This window comes from Dendrobates tinctorius, unplaced genomic scaffold (genome assembly GCF_039654945.1).
Source record: "Dendrobates tinctorius isolate UK_male_01 unplaced genomic scaffold, ASM3965494v1 ptg000227l, whole genome shotgun sequence".
NCBI lineage: Eukaryota > Metazoa > Chordata > Amphibia > Anura > Dendrobatidae > Dendrobates > Dendrobates tinctorius.
In genome coordinates, this window is record NW_027361894.1 from 951,394 (window position 1) to 966,873 (window position 15,480).

At 53.3% G+C, this 15,480-nt stretch overlaps 1 pseudogene; it reads right to left on the bottom strand.

Annotated features, from left to right (window-relative positions):
- The window catches only part of LOC141059350 (DAP3-binding cell death enhancer 1-like), a 53,900-nt pseudogene extending 39,188 nt beyond the window's left edge, over window positions 1–14,712 (bottom strand).
- Window positions 14,713–15,480: the final 768 nt, after the last annotated feature.

Sequence of the window (15,480 nt, forward strand, 5' to 3'; positions counted from 1 at the left end):
ACAGAGAATGTGTGCCAAAGTGGATTTAGAAGCCCAGTGAGCCACCCTGGCTCTTAAAGGGCCGACGCGCCAAAGTGATTCTTAAAGAGCCGGCGCACCAAAATGAGTCTTAAAGGGCCGGCGCGCCAAATCGAAAGCTGAGTGACCCAAGGCTCCAAATCGGAGGCTGATAGACCCTGGCCTACAAAAAGGAGGCTGAGCCACCCTGGCATCCAAATTGGACCCAGAGTGGCCCCGCCCACCAAATCGGACCCAGAGTGGCCCTACCCACAAAATTGGACCCTGAGGGGCCCCGGCCACAAAATCGGACCCTGAGGGGCCCCACCCACAAAATCGGACCCTGAGGGGATCCGGCCACAAAATCGGACCCCGAGGGGCCCCAACCACAAAATCGGACCCTGAGGGGCCCCAACCACAAAATCGGACCCTGAGGGGCCCCAACCACAAAATCGGACCCTGAGGGGCCCCAACCACAAAATCGGACCCTGAGGGGCCCCAACCACAAAATCGGACCATGAGGGGACCCGGCCACAAAATCCGACCCTGAGGGGCCCCGCCTACAAAATTGAACCCTGAGGGGCCCCAACCACAAAATCAGATCCTGAGGGGCCCCACCCACAATATCGGACCCTGAGGGGCCCCACCCACAAAATCAGACACTGAGGGCCCCGGTCACAAAATTTGATCCTGAGGGCCCCCAACCACAAAATCGATCCCTGAGGGGTCCCACCCACAAAACTGGACCCTGAGGGGCCCCGGCCACAAAATCGGACCCTGAGGGGCCCCAACCACAAAATCGGACCCTGAGGGGCCCCGGCCAAAAAAATCGGACCCTGAGGGGCCCCACCCACAAAATCGGACCCTGAGGGGCCCCACTCACAAAATCGGACCCTGAGGGGCCCCAACCACAAAATCGGACCCTGAGGGGCCCCAACCACAAATTCGGACCCTGAGGGGCCCCAACCACAAATTCGGACCCTCACGGGCCCCGGCCACAAAATCGGACCCTGAGGGGCCCCGGCCACAAAATCGGACCCTGAGGGGCCCCGGCCACAAAATCGGACCCTGAGGGGCCCCAACCACAAAATCGGATCCTGAGGGGCCCCACCCACAAAATCGGATCCTGAGGGGCCCCACCCACAAAATCAGACCCTGAGGGCCCCGGTCACAAAATTGGATCCTGAGGGGACCCAACCACAAAATTGGACCCTGAGAGGCCCCGGCCAAAAAATTGGACCCTGAGGGGCCCCGGCCACAAAATCGGACCCTGAGGGGACCCGGCCACAAAATCGGACCTTGAGGGGCCCCGGCCACAAAATCAGACCCTGAGGGGCCCCACCCACAAAATCAGACCCTGAGGGGATCCGGCCACAAAATCAGACCCTGAGGGGCCCCGGCCACAACATCGGACCCTGAGGGGCCCCACTCACAAAATCGGACCCTGAGGGGCCCAGCCCACCAAATCGAACCCTAAGTGGCCCCGTCCACCAAATCGGACCCTAAGGGGCCCCACCCACAAAATCGGACCCTGAGGTGCCCCGGCCACAAAATCGGACCCAGAGGGGCCCCACCCACAAAATCGGGCCCTGAGGGGTCCCACCCACAAAATCGGACCCTGAGGCCAAAGTGGCCCCTGAGAGGCACCCACAGTTAAAACGGATCCTGAGTTGAAAGTCTTGCAGGGGCAGCAGCCAAGTCTCTCTTAAAGGGGCAGCCCGGGCACCATTTCAAACCACTATCTGTACTTCCTTCAGGAAATACACATCTAGTTATTATTATTATTAAGTTGATTTCCGCAATTAATACAGCCCGAACCGCTACACGCACAGACTCCGTTGAGGTGTCGTTTCGAAGCCAGCGCCCATGAGAGATGTGCTAAGTATTTTTCGTGTCGATCAGATTTGTAGTTTTTGCGCAATTTACGTTAGAAAATTTTTTTTCCCGTCATTGGAATGCACTGTCTCCAATGCATTTGAATGGGAAATGGCAAAACATGCCCTGAGGCGATTGAAATGGCAGTAAAGCTCATTGACATGCGCAAGCAGACCCAGTTACTATGCCTACGCCTACGAACGTCACATGACATCTCCAGAACAGAGCTTCTGCCACATATCAGCTCTTAAAGCGAAACCCACAGCACAAATGCAAATCTAGCTTCATCACATGACACATGCCCCTGAGAGAGAATGTGCGACAAAGTGTATTTAGAAGCCCAGTGAGCCAAACTGGCTCTTAAAGGGCCGAAGTGCAAAAGTGATTCTTAAAGGGCCGCCGCACCGAATCGAAAGCTGAGTGACCCCAGGCTCCAAATCGGAGGCTGAGGCACCCCGGCCTTAAAATCGGAGGCTGAACCACCCTGTCCTCCAAATCGGACCCAGAGTGGCCCCGGCCACCAAAAACGGACCCAGAGTGGCACAGCCCACCAAATCGGACACTGAGGGGCCCCAACCACAAAATCGGACCCTGAGGGGCCCCGGCCACAAAATCGGACCCTGAGAGACCCCGGTCACAAAATCGAACCCAGAGGGGCCCCACCCACAAAATCGGACCCTGAGGGGCCCCTCCCACAAAATCGGACCCTGAGGGGCCCCGCCAACCAAATCGGATTCTGAGGGGCCCCACCCACAAAATCGGACACTGAGGGCCCCCAACCACAAAATCGGACCCTTGAGGGGCCCCGGCCACAAAATCGGACCCTGAGGGGCCCCGGCCACAAAATCGGACCCTGAGGGGCCCCGGCCACAAAATCGGACCCTGAGGGGCCCCAACCACAAATTCGGACCCTGAGGGGCCCCGGCCACAAAATCGGACCCTGAGGGGCCCCGCCTACAAAATCGGACCCTGAGGGGCCCCGCCTACAAAATCGGACCCAGAGGGGCCCCACCCACAAAATCGGACCCTGAGGGGCCCCACCCACAAAATCGGACCCAGAGGGGCCCCACCCACAAAATCGGACCCAGAGGGGCCCCACCCACAAAATCGGACCCAGAGGGGCCCCACCCACAAAATCGGACCCAGAGGGGCCCCACCCACAAAATCGGACCCAGAGGGGCCCCACCCACAAAATCGGACCCAGAGGGGCCCCACCCACAAAATCGGACCCAGAGGGGCCCCACCCACAAAATCGGACCCAGAGGGGCCCCACCCACAAAATCGGACCCAGAGGGGCCCCACCCACAAAATCGGACCCAGAGGGGCCCCACCCACAAAATCGGACCCAGAGGGGCCCCACCCACAAAATCGGACCCAGAGGGGCCCCACCCACAAAATCGGACCCAGAGGGGCCCCACCCACAAAATCGGACCCAGAGGGGCCCCACCCACAAAATCGGACCCAGAGGGGCCCCACCCACAAAATCGGACCCAGAGGGGCCCCACCCACAAAATCGGACCCAGAGGGGCCCCACCCACAAAATCGGACCCAGAGGGGCCCCACCCACAAAATCGGACCCAGAGGGGCCCCACCCACAAAATCGGACCCAGAGGGGCCCCACCCACAAAATCGGACCCAGAGGGGCCCCACCCACAAAATCGGACCCAGAGGGGCCCCACCCACAAAATCGGACCCAGAGGGGCCCCACCCACAAAATCGGACCCAGAGGGGCCCCACCCACAAAATCGGACCCAGAGGGGCCCCACCCACAAAATCGGACCAAGAGGGGCCCCACCCACAAAATCGGACCAAGAGGGGCCCCACCCACAAAATCGGACCCAGAGGGGCCCCACCCACAAAATCGGACCCAGAGGGGCCCCACCCACAAAATCGGACCCAGAGGGGCCCCACCCACAAAATCGGGCCCTGAGGGGTCCCACCCCCAAAATCGGACCCTGAGGCCAAAGTGACCCCTGAGAGGCACCCACAGTTAAAACGGATCCTGAGTTGAAAGTCTTGCAGGGGCAGCAGGCAAGTCTCTCTTAAAGGGGCAGCCCGGGCACCATTTCAAACCACTATCTGTACTTCCTTCAGGAAATACACATCTAGTATTAATGTTGTAATCCGAACGCTCCTAACTTTTTCTTTTTATTCAGTTCATTTCCGCAATTAATGCGGCCCGAACCGCTACACGCACAGACTCCGTTGAGGTGTTGTTTGGAAGCCAGCTAAAAACTCTCTAAAACGGCCGACGCGCCAAAGTGATTCTTAAAGGGCCGGCGCGCCAAATCGAAAACTGAGTGACCCCAGGCTCCAAATCAGAGGCTTAGCCACCCCGACCTCCAAATTGGAGGCTGATCGACCCTGGCCTCCAAATCGGACCCAGCGTGGCCCCGCTCAAGAAATCGGACCCCGAGGGGCTCCGCTCACCAAATCGGACCCCGAGGGGCCCCGCCCACCAAATCGGACGCCGAGGGGCCCCGCCCACCAAATCGGACGCCGAGTGACCCCGCCCACCAAATCGGGCGCCGAGTGACCCCGCCCACCAAATCGGACCCTGAGGGGCCCCACCCACAAAATCGGACCCTGAGGGGATCCGGCCACAAAATCGGACCCTGAGGGGCCCCGGCCACAACATCGGACCCTGAGGGGCCCCACTCACAAAATCGGACCCTGAGGGGCCCAGCCCACCAAATCGAACCCTGAGTGGCCCCGTCCACCAAATCGGACCCTAAGGGGCCCCACCCACAAAATCGGACCCTGAGGTGCCCCGGCCACAAAATCGGACCCAGAGGGGCCCCACCCACAAAGTCGGACCCTGAGGCCAAAGTGGCCCCTGAGAGGCACCCACAGTTAAAACGGATCCTGAGTTGAAAGTCTTGCAGGGGCAGCAGCCAAGTCTCTCTTAAAGGGGCAGCCCGGGCACCATTTCAAACCACTATCTGTACTTCCTTCAGGAAATACACATCTAGTTATTATTATTATTAAGTTGATTTCCGCAATTAATACAGCCCGAACCGCTACACGCACAGACTCCGTTGAGGTGTCGTTTCGAAGCCAGCGCCCATGAGAGATGTGCTAAGTATTTTTCGTGTCGATCAGATTTGTAGTTTTTGCGCAATTTACGTTAGAAAATTTTTTTTCCCGTCATTGGAATGCACTGTCTCCAATGCATTTGAATGGGAAATGGCAAAACATGCCCTGAGGCGATTGAAATGGCAGTAAAGCTCATTGACATGCGCAAGCAGACCCAGTTACTATGCCTACGCCTACGAACGTCACATGACGTCTCCAGAACAGAGCTTCTGCCACATATCAGCTCTTAAAGCGAAACCCACAGCACAAATGCAAATCTAGCTTCATCACATGACACATGCCCCTGAGAGAGAATGTGCGACAAAGTGTATTTAGAAGCCCAGTGAGCCAAACTGGCTCTTAAAGGGCCGAAGTGCAAAAGTGATTCTTAAAGGGCCGCCGCACCGAATCGAAAGCTGAGTGACCCCAGGCTCCAAATCGGAGGCTGAGGCACCCCGGCCTTAAAATCGGAGGCTGAACCACCCTGTCCTCCAAATCGGACCCAGAGTGGCCCCGGCCACCAAAAACGGACCCAGAGTGGCACAGCCCACCAAATCGGACACTGAGGGGCCCCAACCACAAAATCGGACCCTGAGGGGCCCCGGCCACAAAATCGGACCCTGAGAGACCCCGGTCACAAAATCGAACCCAGAGGGGCCCCACCCACAAAATCGGACCCTGAGGGGCCCCTCCCACAAAATCGGACCCTGAGGGGCCCCGCCAACCAAATCGGATTCTGAGGGGCCCCACCCACAAAATCGGACACTGAGGGCCCCCAACCACAAAATCGGACCCTTGAGGGGCCCCGGCCACAAAATCGGACCCTGAGGGGCCCCGGCCACAAAATCGGACCCTGAGGGGCCCCGGCCACAAAATCGGACCCTGAGGGGCCCCGGCCACAAAATCGGACCCTGAGGGGCCCCGGCCACAAAATCGGACCCTGAGGGGCCCCGCCCACAAAATCGGACCCTGAGGGGCCCCGCCCACAAAATCGGACCCTGAGGGGCCCCGCCCACAAAATCGGACCCTGAGGGGCCCCGCCCACAAAATCGAACCCAGAGGGGCCCCGCCCACAAAATCGGACCCAGAGGGGCCCCGCCCACAAAATCGGACCCAGAGGGGCCCCGCCCACAAAATCGGACCCAGAGGGGCCCCGCCCACAAAATCGGACCCAGAGGGGCCCCACCCACAAAATCGGACCCAGAGGGGCCCCACCCACAAAATCGGACCCAGAGGGGCCCCACCCACAAAATCGGACCCAGAGGGGCCCCACCCACAAAATCGGACCCAGAGGGGCCCCACCCACAAAATCGGACCCAGAGGGGCCCCACCCACAAAATCGGACCCAGAGGGGCCCCACCCACAAAATCGGACCCAGAGGGGCCCCACCCACAAAATCGGACCCAGAGGGGCCCCACCCACAAAATCGGACCCAGAGGGGCCCCACCCACAAAATCGGACCCAGAGGGGCCCCACCCACAAAATCGGACCCAGAGGGGCCCCACCCACAAAATCGGACCCAGAGGGGCCCCACCCACAAAATCGGACCCAGAGGGGCCCCACCCACAAAATCGGGCCCTTAGGGGTCCCACCCCCAAAATCGGACCCTGAGGCCAAAGTGACCCCTGAGAGGCACCCACAGTTAAAACGGATCCTGAGTTGAAAGTCTTGCAGGGGCAGCAGGCAAGTCTCTCTTAAAGGGGCAGCCCGGGCACCATTTCAAACCACTATCTGTACTTCCTTCAGGAAATACACATCTAGTATTAATGTTGTAATCCGAACGCTCCTAACTTTTTCTTTTTATTCAGTTCATTTCCGCAATTAATGCGGCCCGAACCGCTACACGCACAGACTCCGTTGAGGTGTTGTTTGGAAGCCAGCTAAAAACTCTCTAAAACGGCCGACGCGCCAAAGTGATTCTTAAAGGGCCGGCGCGCCAAATCGAAAACTGAGTGACCCCAGGCTCCAAATCAGAGGCTTAGCCACCCCGACCTCCAAATTGGAGGCTGATCGACCCTGGCCTCCAAATCGGACCCAGCGTGGCCCCGCTCAAGAAATCGGACCCCGAGGGGCTCCGCTCACCAAATCGGGCCCCGAGGGGCCCCGCCCACCAAATCGGGCCCCGAGTGACCCCGCCCACCAAATCGGGCCCCGAGTGACCCCGCCCACCAAATCGGGCCCCGAGTGACCCCGCCCACCAAATCGGGCCCCGAGTGACCCCAACCACAAAATCGGACCCTGAGAGGTCCCAACCCACAAAATTGGACCCTGAGGGGCCCAACCCACAAAATTGGACCCTGAGGGGCCCAACCCACAAAATTGGACCCTGAGGGGCCCAACCCACAAAATTGGACCCTGAGGGGCCCAACCCACAAAATTGGACCCTGAGGGGCCCAACCCACAAAATTGGACCCTGAGGGGCCCAACCCACAAAATTGGACCCTGAGGGGCCCAACCCACAAAATCGGACCCTGAGGGGCCCAACCCACAAAATCGGACCCTGAGGGGCCCAACCCACAAAATCGGACCCTGAGGGGCCCAACCCACAAAATCGGACCCTGAGGAGCCCCACCCACAAAATCGGACCCTGAGGGGCCACACCCACAAAATCGGACCCTGAGGGGCCACACCCACAAAATCGGACCCTGAGGGGCCACACCCACAAAATCGGACCCTGAGGGGCCACACCCACAAAATCGGACCCTGAGGGGCCACACCCACAAAATCGGACCCTGAGGGGCCACACCCACAAAATCGGACCCTGAGGGGCCACACCCACAAAATCGGACCCTGAGGGGCCACACCCACAAAATCGGACCCTGAGGGGCCACACCCACAAAATCGGACCCTGAGGGGCCACACCCACAAAATCGGACCCTGAGGGGCCACACCCACAAAATCGGACCCTGAGGGGCCACATCCACAAAATCACACCCTGAGGGGCCACACCCACAAAATTGGACCCTGAGGGATCCCGGCCACCAATTCAAACCCTGAGGAGCCCAGGCCACCGAATCAGATCCTGAGGGGCCCCACCCACCAAATCAGACCCTGAGGCCAAAGTGGTCCCTGAGAGGCACCCACACTTAAAACGGATCCTGAGCTGAAAGTCTTGCAGGGGCAGCAGGCAAGTCTCTCTTAAAGGGGCAGCCTGGGCACCATTTCAAACCACTATCTGTACTTCCTTCAGGAAATACACATCTAGTTCTTCTTCTTATTATTAAGTTGATTTCCGCAATTAATGCGGCCCGAACCTCTACACGCACAGACTTCGTTGAGGTGTCGTTTCGAAGCCAGCGTCCACGAGAGGTGTGCTAAGTATTTTTCGTGTCGATCGGATTTGTAGTTTTTGCGCAATTTGCGTTTGAAATTTTTTTTCCCATCATTGGAATGCACTGTCTCCAATGCTTTTCAATGGGAAATGGCAAAACGTGCCCTGAGGCGATTGAAATGGCAGTTAAGCTCATTGATATGCGCAGGCAGACCCAGTTACTATGCCAACGCCTACGAACGTCACATGACGCCCCAGGACAGAGCTTCTGCCACATAATATCAGCTCTTAAAGGGAAACCCACAGCACAAATGCAAATCTAGCTTCATCACATGACGCATGCCCCTGAGAGAGAATGTCCGCCAAAGTTGATTTAGAAGAAGCCCAGTGAGCCAAACTAGCTCTTAAAGGGCCGACGCACCGAAATGAGTCTTAAAGGGCCGACACGCCAAATCGGAGGCTGATCGACCCCGGCCTCCAAATCGGAGGCTGATCGACCCCGGCCTCCAAATCGGAGGCTGATCGACCCCGGCCTCCAAATCGGAGGCTGATCGACCCCGGCCTCCAAATCGGAGGCTGATCGACCCCGGCCTCCAAATCGGAGGCTGATCGACCCCGGCCTCCAAATCGGAGGCTGAGGGGCCCCAACAAAATCGGACCCTGAGGGGCCTCGGCCACAAAATCGGACCCTGAGGGACCCCGGCCACAAAATCGGACCCTGAGGGGCCCCACCCACCAAATCAGACCGTGAGGCCAAAGTGGCCCCTGAGAGGCACTCACAGTTAAAACGGATCCTGAGTTGAAAGTCTTGCAGGGGCAGAAGGCAAGTCTCTCTTAAAGGGGCAGCCCGGGCACCATTTCAAACCACTATCTGTACTTCCTTCAGGAAATACACATCTAGTTTATACCCAATTATTGAGGCGGGAAAAGTATCGGTTAGTTGTGTAGATTATAACTGCAAGAAAGGACACAAAGATCCTGAGCCAAATGGTATAGGAAGAAAAAAAGGATTTTTTTTTTTTTTAACAAGGTAATGGTCCATTGATCATCCTTTATAGTCTGCGTCCAACCCTCAGAGTCTCTATGGTTTATTTCCAATTAACCAAAAATTAAAAAAAAAAAAAAAGTTTTCCCTCAAGCCTCCCTCTTCGGCATCGGTCTCACAAGGACGGTACTTTTGAGCTGTCCAATGTTTCTGCTTCAATGAATGAGTTTGGTCGGCAAATCTGACCACGGAAGGACGTCTCCAATTTTTTGCATGCAAAAGAAAAACAAAAAATGCTATGTACCGTATTTATAGCCCGATAGATTATAATGGGTTAGCGAGCTGTCTGTGGTAAGCAGATCTCCGAATAAAGCCGAAGGTCTAATTCAGACACCCATATTTCATGTAGGTTTTCTATTTATATTTTCATAGGTAAAAAATGTAGCCATTAGGGGATGTGCACATGACAAATTTTTCAGGTGGTTTGCCCCAGAAAAAGCGCTAAAAAGAATGAATATATGCACTGCGATGACAAACAACTTGCTGTGCACGTCTTTTTGAGCATCTTTTAAGGCCACATTCACACGTTCAGTATTTGGTCAGTATTTTACCTCAGTGTTTGTAAGCCCAAACCAGGAGTGGGTGATAAACACAGAAGTGGTGACATGTTTCTCTTATACTTGTCCTCGGATTGTTCCACTCCTATTTTTTGCTTACACATACTGAGGTAAAATACTGACCAAATACTGAACGTGTGAATGTGGCCTAATGGTTGCTGAAAGCCCCGACTAAGGCCACATGATTTTTTACCTCAGTATGTGCCAAAACCAGGAGTGGGTGATAAACACAGAAGTGGTGACGTGTTTCTATTACACTTGTCCTCGGATTGTTCCACTCCTGGTTTTGGCACATACTGAGGTAAAATACTGACTGAATACTGAACGTGTGCACGTGGTCTAACCGTGGTCAAAAGTGACTAAATGAAAATTATTGAAAAACGCTAGAAAGGGACGTGCCTGAACAAGGGATGCCAGCATGTTCTGAAGCCTCTTCTTCTGGCAAAACAGTCTATGGAGGTCTTCATACACCTTTTTTTTGTGGGTCAATTGTCAGCCAAAAATAAGGCCATGTTCAGTATTTTACCTCAGTATTTGTAAGCCAGGAAAGGATCAGAGGACAAGTATAACAGAAACACGTCACCACTTCTGGATTCATCACCCACTCCTGGCTTTGGCTTACACATACTAAGGTAAAAAACTCACCGAATACTCAATGTGTGCACATGGCCTAAGGGAGGCATTTTTGATCCAAGCCACGGATCAAGCTCGCCCACTTTGATCAATGAAAGAGAAAGGAAAAAACAAACACATTACACAGATGACATCCTAGTCTCACCCAATTGCAGGCCATTTTTACTGTTTAAGGCTGGTTTCACACTTGCGTTTTTTTTCCGCGGTATTTTAGCGCTAAAAAACGCATGCGGTTTTTTTCCCTATACTTTGCATGGGATGCGCTTATGTGCGCATACACATGCGTTTGTATGCGTTTTTCCGCGCATGCTTTTTTTGCGGTATGCGCTCGGGCGCACAAAATGCATCCTGTTGCATTTTTTGGGAGTCCGACTTGCCTCAAAAAAACGCATGCGCGCGCAATGCGTTTTTTTACAGCAAGACACCCATTATAAGTCTATGGGTGCGCATATGTGCGCATTGGCATGCTTATGTATGCGTTTTTTTGCGCATGCGTTTTTTTTTTTACCATTAGTTGGACAATGGAATTTAGGGGTTTGGGTTAGAGTTAGGGTTAGTTAAGGGGGTTTAGGGTTAGGGTTAGTATGGTTTGATTAAGGGTTAGGGTCAGGGTTAGTAAAGTCATGGTTTGGGTTAGTGTGAGGGGCCACCTAATGTTGGAAAAAAACGCAAACGCGGTAAAAACGCACTAAAAACGAATACAAACGCATAAAAACGCTGCGTTTTTTTCATGCATGCTCATAAAAATGCTTGAAAAAAACGCAGCATTTGTATGCGTTTGTATGCGTTTTTTCAATGCGTTTTTTTGCGGGAAAAACGCGCTGCAAAAATAAGCAAGTGTGAAATTAGCCTAACGCAGGTGCAGATCATCGTGTATTCGCTCATTCAAGAGAATTGGGTTGATGTTGCTAATCAGAGTGTCAGATTTCTCCATTCTGTCAGTGTGTGGAAATCTGCCTGCACTTAAATGTCATCCGAGCGCAGTCCGATGGTTTCCATGGACTCATTGACTTGTATGGTTGAGCGTGCTCCAAATATCTGACGCAGTGATTTTTTTCCTCGGACATCTGTTCGGCCCCATAGACTTACGTTGGTCCAAGTGCTAGCCGATGTTTTGTCGAATCGCAACCGGACCAAAAATACAGCCATATGCATGAGCCCTAATAAGAAATTTGGAGTTCTCTTCTTGCACACGAGAAAAACGGATGCCACACTGATGGCGAAAACTGGATCCAGCACATTGAAGAAAAATGGTCTTTTTTCCCTCAAAAGCAAAAAAAAATAAAAGAAAAATGGATGTTTAAAGAGTTAAGAAAGTGCAAAAAAAAAAAACTGTCAATTTTGGGTAGGTGGACATGAAACCACCTAAATGATTTTTGTGCCTATTGTTGACTTGTACATGACATCCTTTTTCATTGATTGCAAAAAAACTACAATAAAAAAACAACCAGATGTGTGTGAATGTGTGAATTGTCCTATGTCCCTCATATAAAGCCTCTAAATGCTGTTAACAGGCAGGTCAGGTAATATGTCCACCCTCATAATCATGTACAGAAAATAAAAAGGATAAAAAAAAAAATCTACAATTAGAAAAAGTGTTACACTATCTGGTTTTAATTTGTTGGAAAAAAAAATAACATTCTTGAAAACTAAAAAAAAATAAGTGTTATTAGAGACAGACATCGTGGTAACAAAAACAAGTTGTGTAACTGCACTCCCTCCTGTACATGCAAGTTCAGGGTCACACAGGATCAGGGGCGGACATAGACTGTAGTGGGCCCCTGTGCAAGAAATTTTTTGCCCCCCCCCTTCATAGGGCAACAAAGTTATTTGTTATTATCTAATATTGAGTCTATGCAGGGCTGGATATAATATCTGTATAGAATATAATGTAACCCCCCATAGAATATAATGCAGTCCCCCCCCGTATAGTATAATGCAGCCCCTCCATAGAATATATGGCAACCCCCTCACAGGATATAATGCAGCCCCTTATATACTATAATGTAGCCCCTCTATAGAATATAATGTAGCCCCCATAGAAAATAATAAATATAATACAGCCCCCCTATAGAATATAATGTAGCCCCAAAAAGAATATAATACAGCCCACCTCCCATAGAATATAATATAGCATAGCCCCCCATATTATATAACACAGCCTCCCCTTATAGAATATAATGTAAAATGTACCCCTCATGGTATATAACACAGCCACATAGTGTATAGCCCAGCACCACAAGGTATATAGCCCACCATGATATACTACAGCCCAGCATGGTATATAGCCCCCCACCATGGTATGATACAGCCCAGTATGGTATATAGCCCCACCAGCATGGTATGATACAGCCCACCATGGTATATAGCCCCCCCCAGCATGGTATGACACAGCCCACCATGGTATATAGCCCCCCCAGCATGGTATGATACAGGCCAGCACGGTATATAGCCCCCCAGCATGGTATAATACAGGCCAGCATGGTATATATCCCCCACAGCATGGTATATAGTCCCCCCAGCATGGTATAATACAGGCCAGCATGGTATATAGCCCCCCCAGCATGGTATAATACAGCACAGCTTGGTATATAGCCCCCCCAGCATGGTATAATACAGGCCAGCATGGTATATAGCCCCCCCAGCATGGTATAATACAGGCCAGCATGGTATATAGCCCCCCCAGCATGGTATAATACAGCACAGCTTGGTATATAGCCCCCCCAGCATGGTATGATACAGGCCAGCATGGTATATAGCCCCCCCAGCATGGTATAATACAGCCCAGCATGGTATAATACAGCACAGCTTGGTATATAGCCCCTCCAGCATGGTATGATACAGCCCAGCACGGTATATAGCCACCCAGCATGGTATAATACTGGCCAGCATTGTATGATACAGCCCAGCATGGTATATAGCCCCCCCAGCATGGTATAATACAGGCCAGCTTGGTATATAGCCCCCCCAGCATGGTATAATACAGCCCAGCACGGTATATAGCCCCCCAGCACGGTATATAGCCCCCCCCATCATGGTATAATACTGGCCAGCATGGTATAATACAGCCCAGCATGGTATATAGCCCCCCCAGCATGGTATGATACAGGCCAGCATGGTATATAGCCCCCCCAGCATGGTATGATACAGGCCAGCATGGTATATAGCCCCCCCAGCACAGTATATAGCCCTTCCAGCATGGTATAATACAGCCTAGCATAGTATATAGCCCCCCCAGCATGGTATATAGCCCCCCAGCATGGTATAATACAGCCCAGCATGGTATATGGCCCCCCCCAGCATGTTATGATACAGCCCAGCATGGTATATAGCCCCCCCAGCATGTTATGATACAGCCCAGCACGGTATATATCCCCCCAGCATGGTATAATACAGGACAGCATGATATATAGCCCCCCCAGCATGGCATAATACAGGACAGCATGATATATAGCCCCCCCAGCATGGTATAATACAGCCCAGCATGGTATATAGCCCCCCCAGCATGGTATAATACAGGACAGCATGGTATATAGCCCCCCCAGCATAGTATAATACTGGCCAGCATGGTATATAGCCCCCCCAGCATGGTATAATGCAGGACAGCATGGTATATAGCCCCCCCAGCATGGTATAATGCAGCCCAGCATAGTATATAGCCCCCCCCCAGCATGGTATAATACAGCCCAGCATGGTATATAGCCCCCCAGCATGGTATAATACAGGACAGCATGGTATATAGCCCCCAAGCATGGTATAATACATCCCAGCATGGTATATATCCCCCCAGCATAGTATAATACAGCCCAGCATGGTATATAGCCCCCCCAGCATGGTATAATACAGCCCCCCAGCATGGTATAATACAGCCCCCCAGCATGGTATAATACAGGACAGCATGGTATATAGCCCCCCCCAGCAATGGTATAATACATCCCAGCATCATATATGGCCCCACAGTCCAGTACTCACACTGATTTAAAAAAAAAAAACACTCTTGAGTCCTCACCTTCTCCTCCTGCCTGCGCTGCTCCCGACTCCTGTCTCCTGCACTGCCTGGTACACAGTGAGAACGCGATGACGTCATCGCACTCCCGCTGTGTCAGAGGCAGAGCAGGGAATGATGGGAGAGGGAGCGTCGGCTGACGCTCTCTCCTCCAGGCTCCATCATTGCCTCTTTCAGTGGGCGGGGGAGTGTGGAGTCGGCGCTGGGGGCACTCACAGGGGCCCCTTTGCCTCCCGCAGCGCTGCTCTCCTGCTTAAGCAACACATGGCTAATTTGAATTTTGACATAATTAGCCATGTGGTGCAGGAGGCTGGAGGGGCCCCCCTTCTCCCCCGGTCCCCCTGCAATGCACCGGATGCACAGGCGGTAGGTTCGCCCCTGCACAGGATTATACATTGCACGCGGAGGCGGCCGCTCCTCTTCCTCCTCTGAGTGGATTAACAACTTTTCTTTCATAAACTATTTTGCCTTTAGGCTATATTCACACATCCGCATGTGTCACAGGCGCACTGATAGACCGTGGGTCTCCTGACCCAAACATGACAGCCTTAGAGCACGGCCATGACACAGACTGTCCACGGGTCTCCTGACCCAAACATGGCAGCCTTAGAGCACAGCTGTGACACATGGACTGTCCACGGGTCTCCTGACCCAAACATGGCAGCCTTGGAGCACAGCTGTGACACATGGACTGTCCATGGGTCTCCTGACCCAAACATGGCAGCCTCAGTGCAGGGCAGGGACACATGGACTGTCCATGGGTCTCCTGACACAAACATGGCAGCCTCAGGGGACAGCCATGACACAGACTGTCCACGGGTCTCCTGACCCAAACATGGCAGCCTCAGTGCAGGGCAGGGACACATGGACTGTCCACGAGTGTCCTGACCCAAACATGGCAGCCTTAGAGCACAGCTGTGACACATGGACTGTGCATGGGTATCCTGACCTGACCCAAACATGGCAGCCTTAGAGCACGGCCATGACACATGGACTGTCCACGAGTGTCCTGACCCAAACA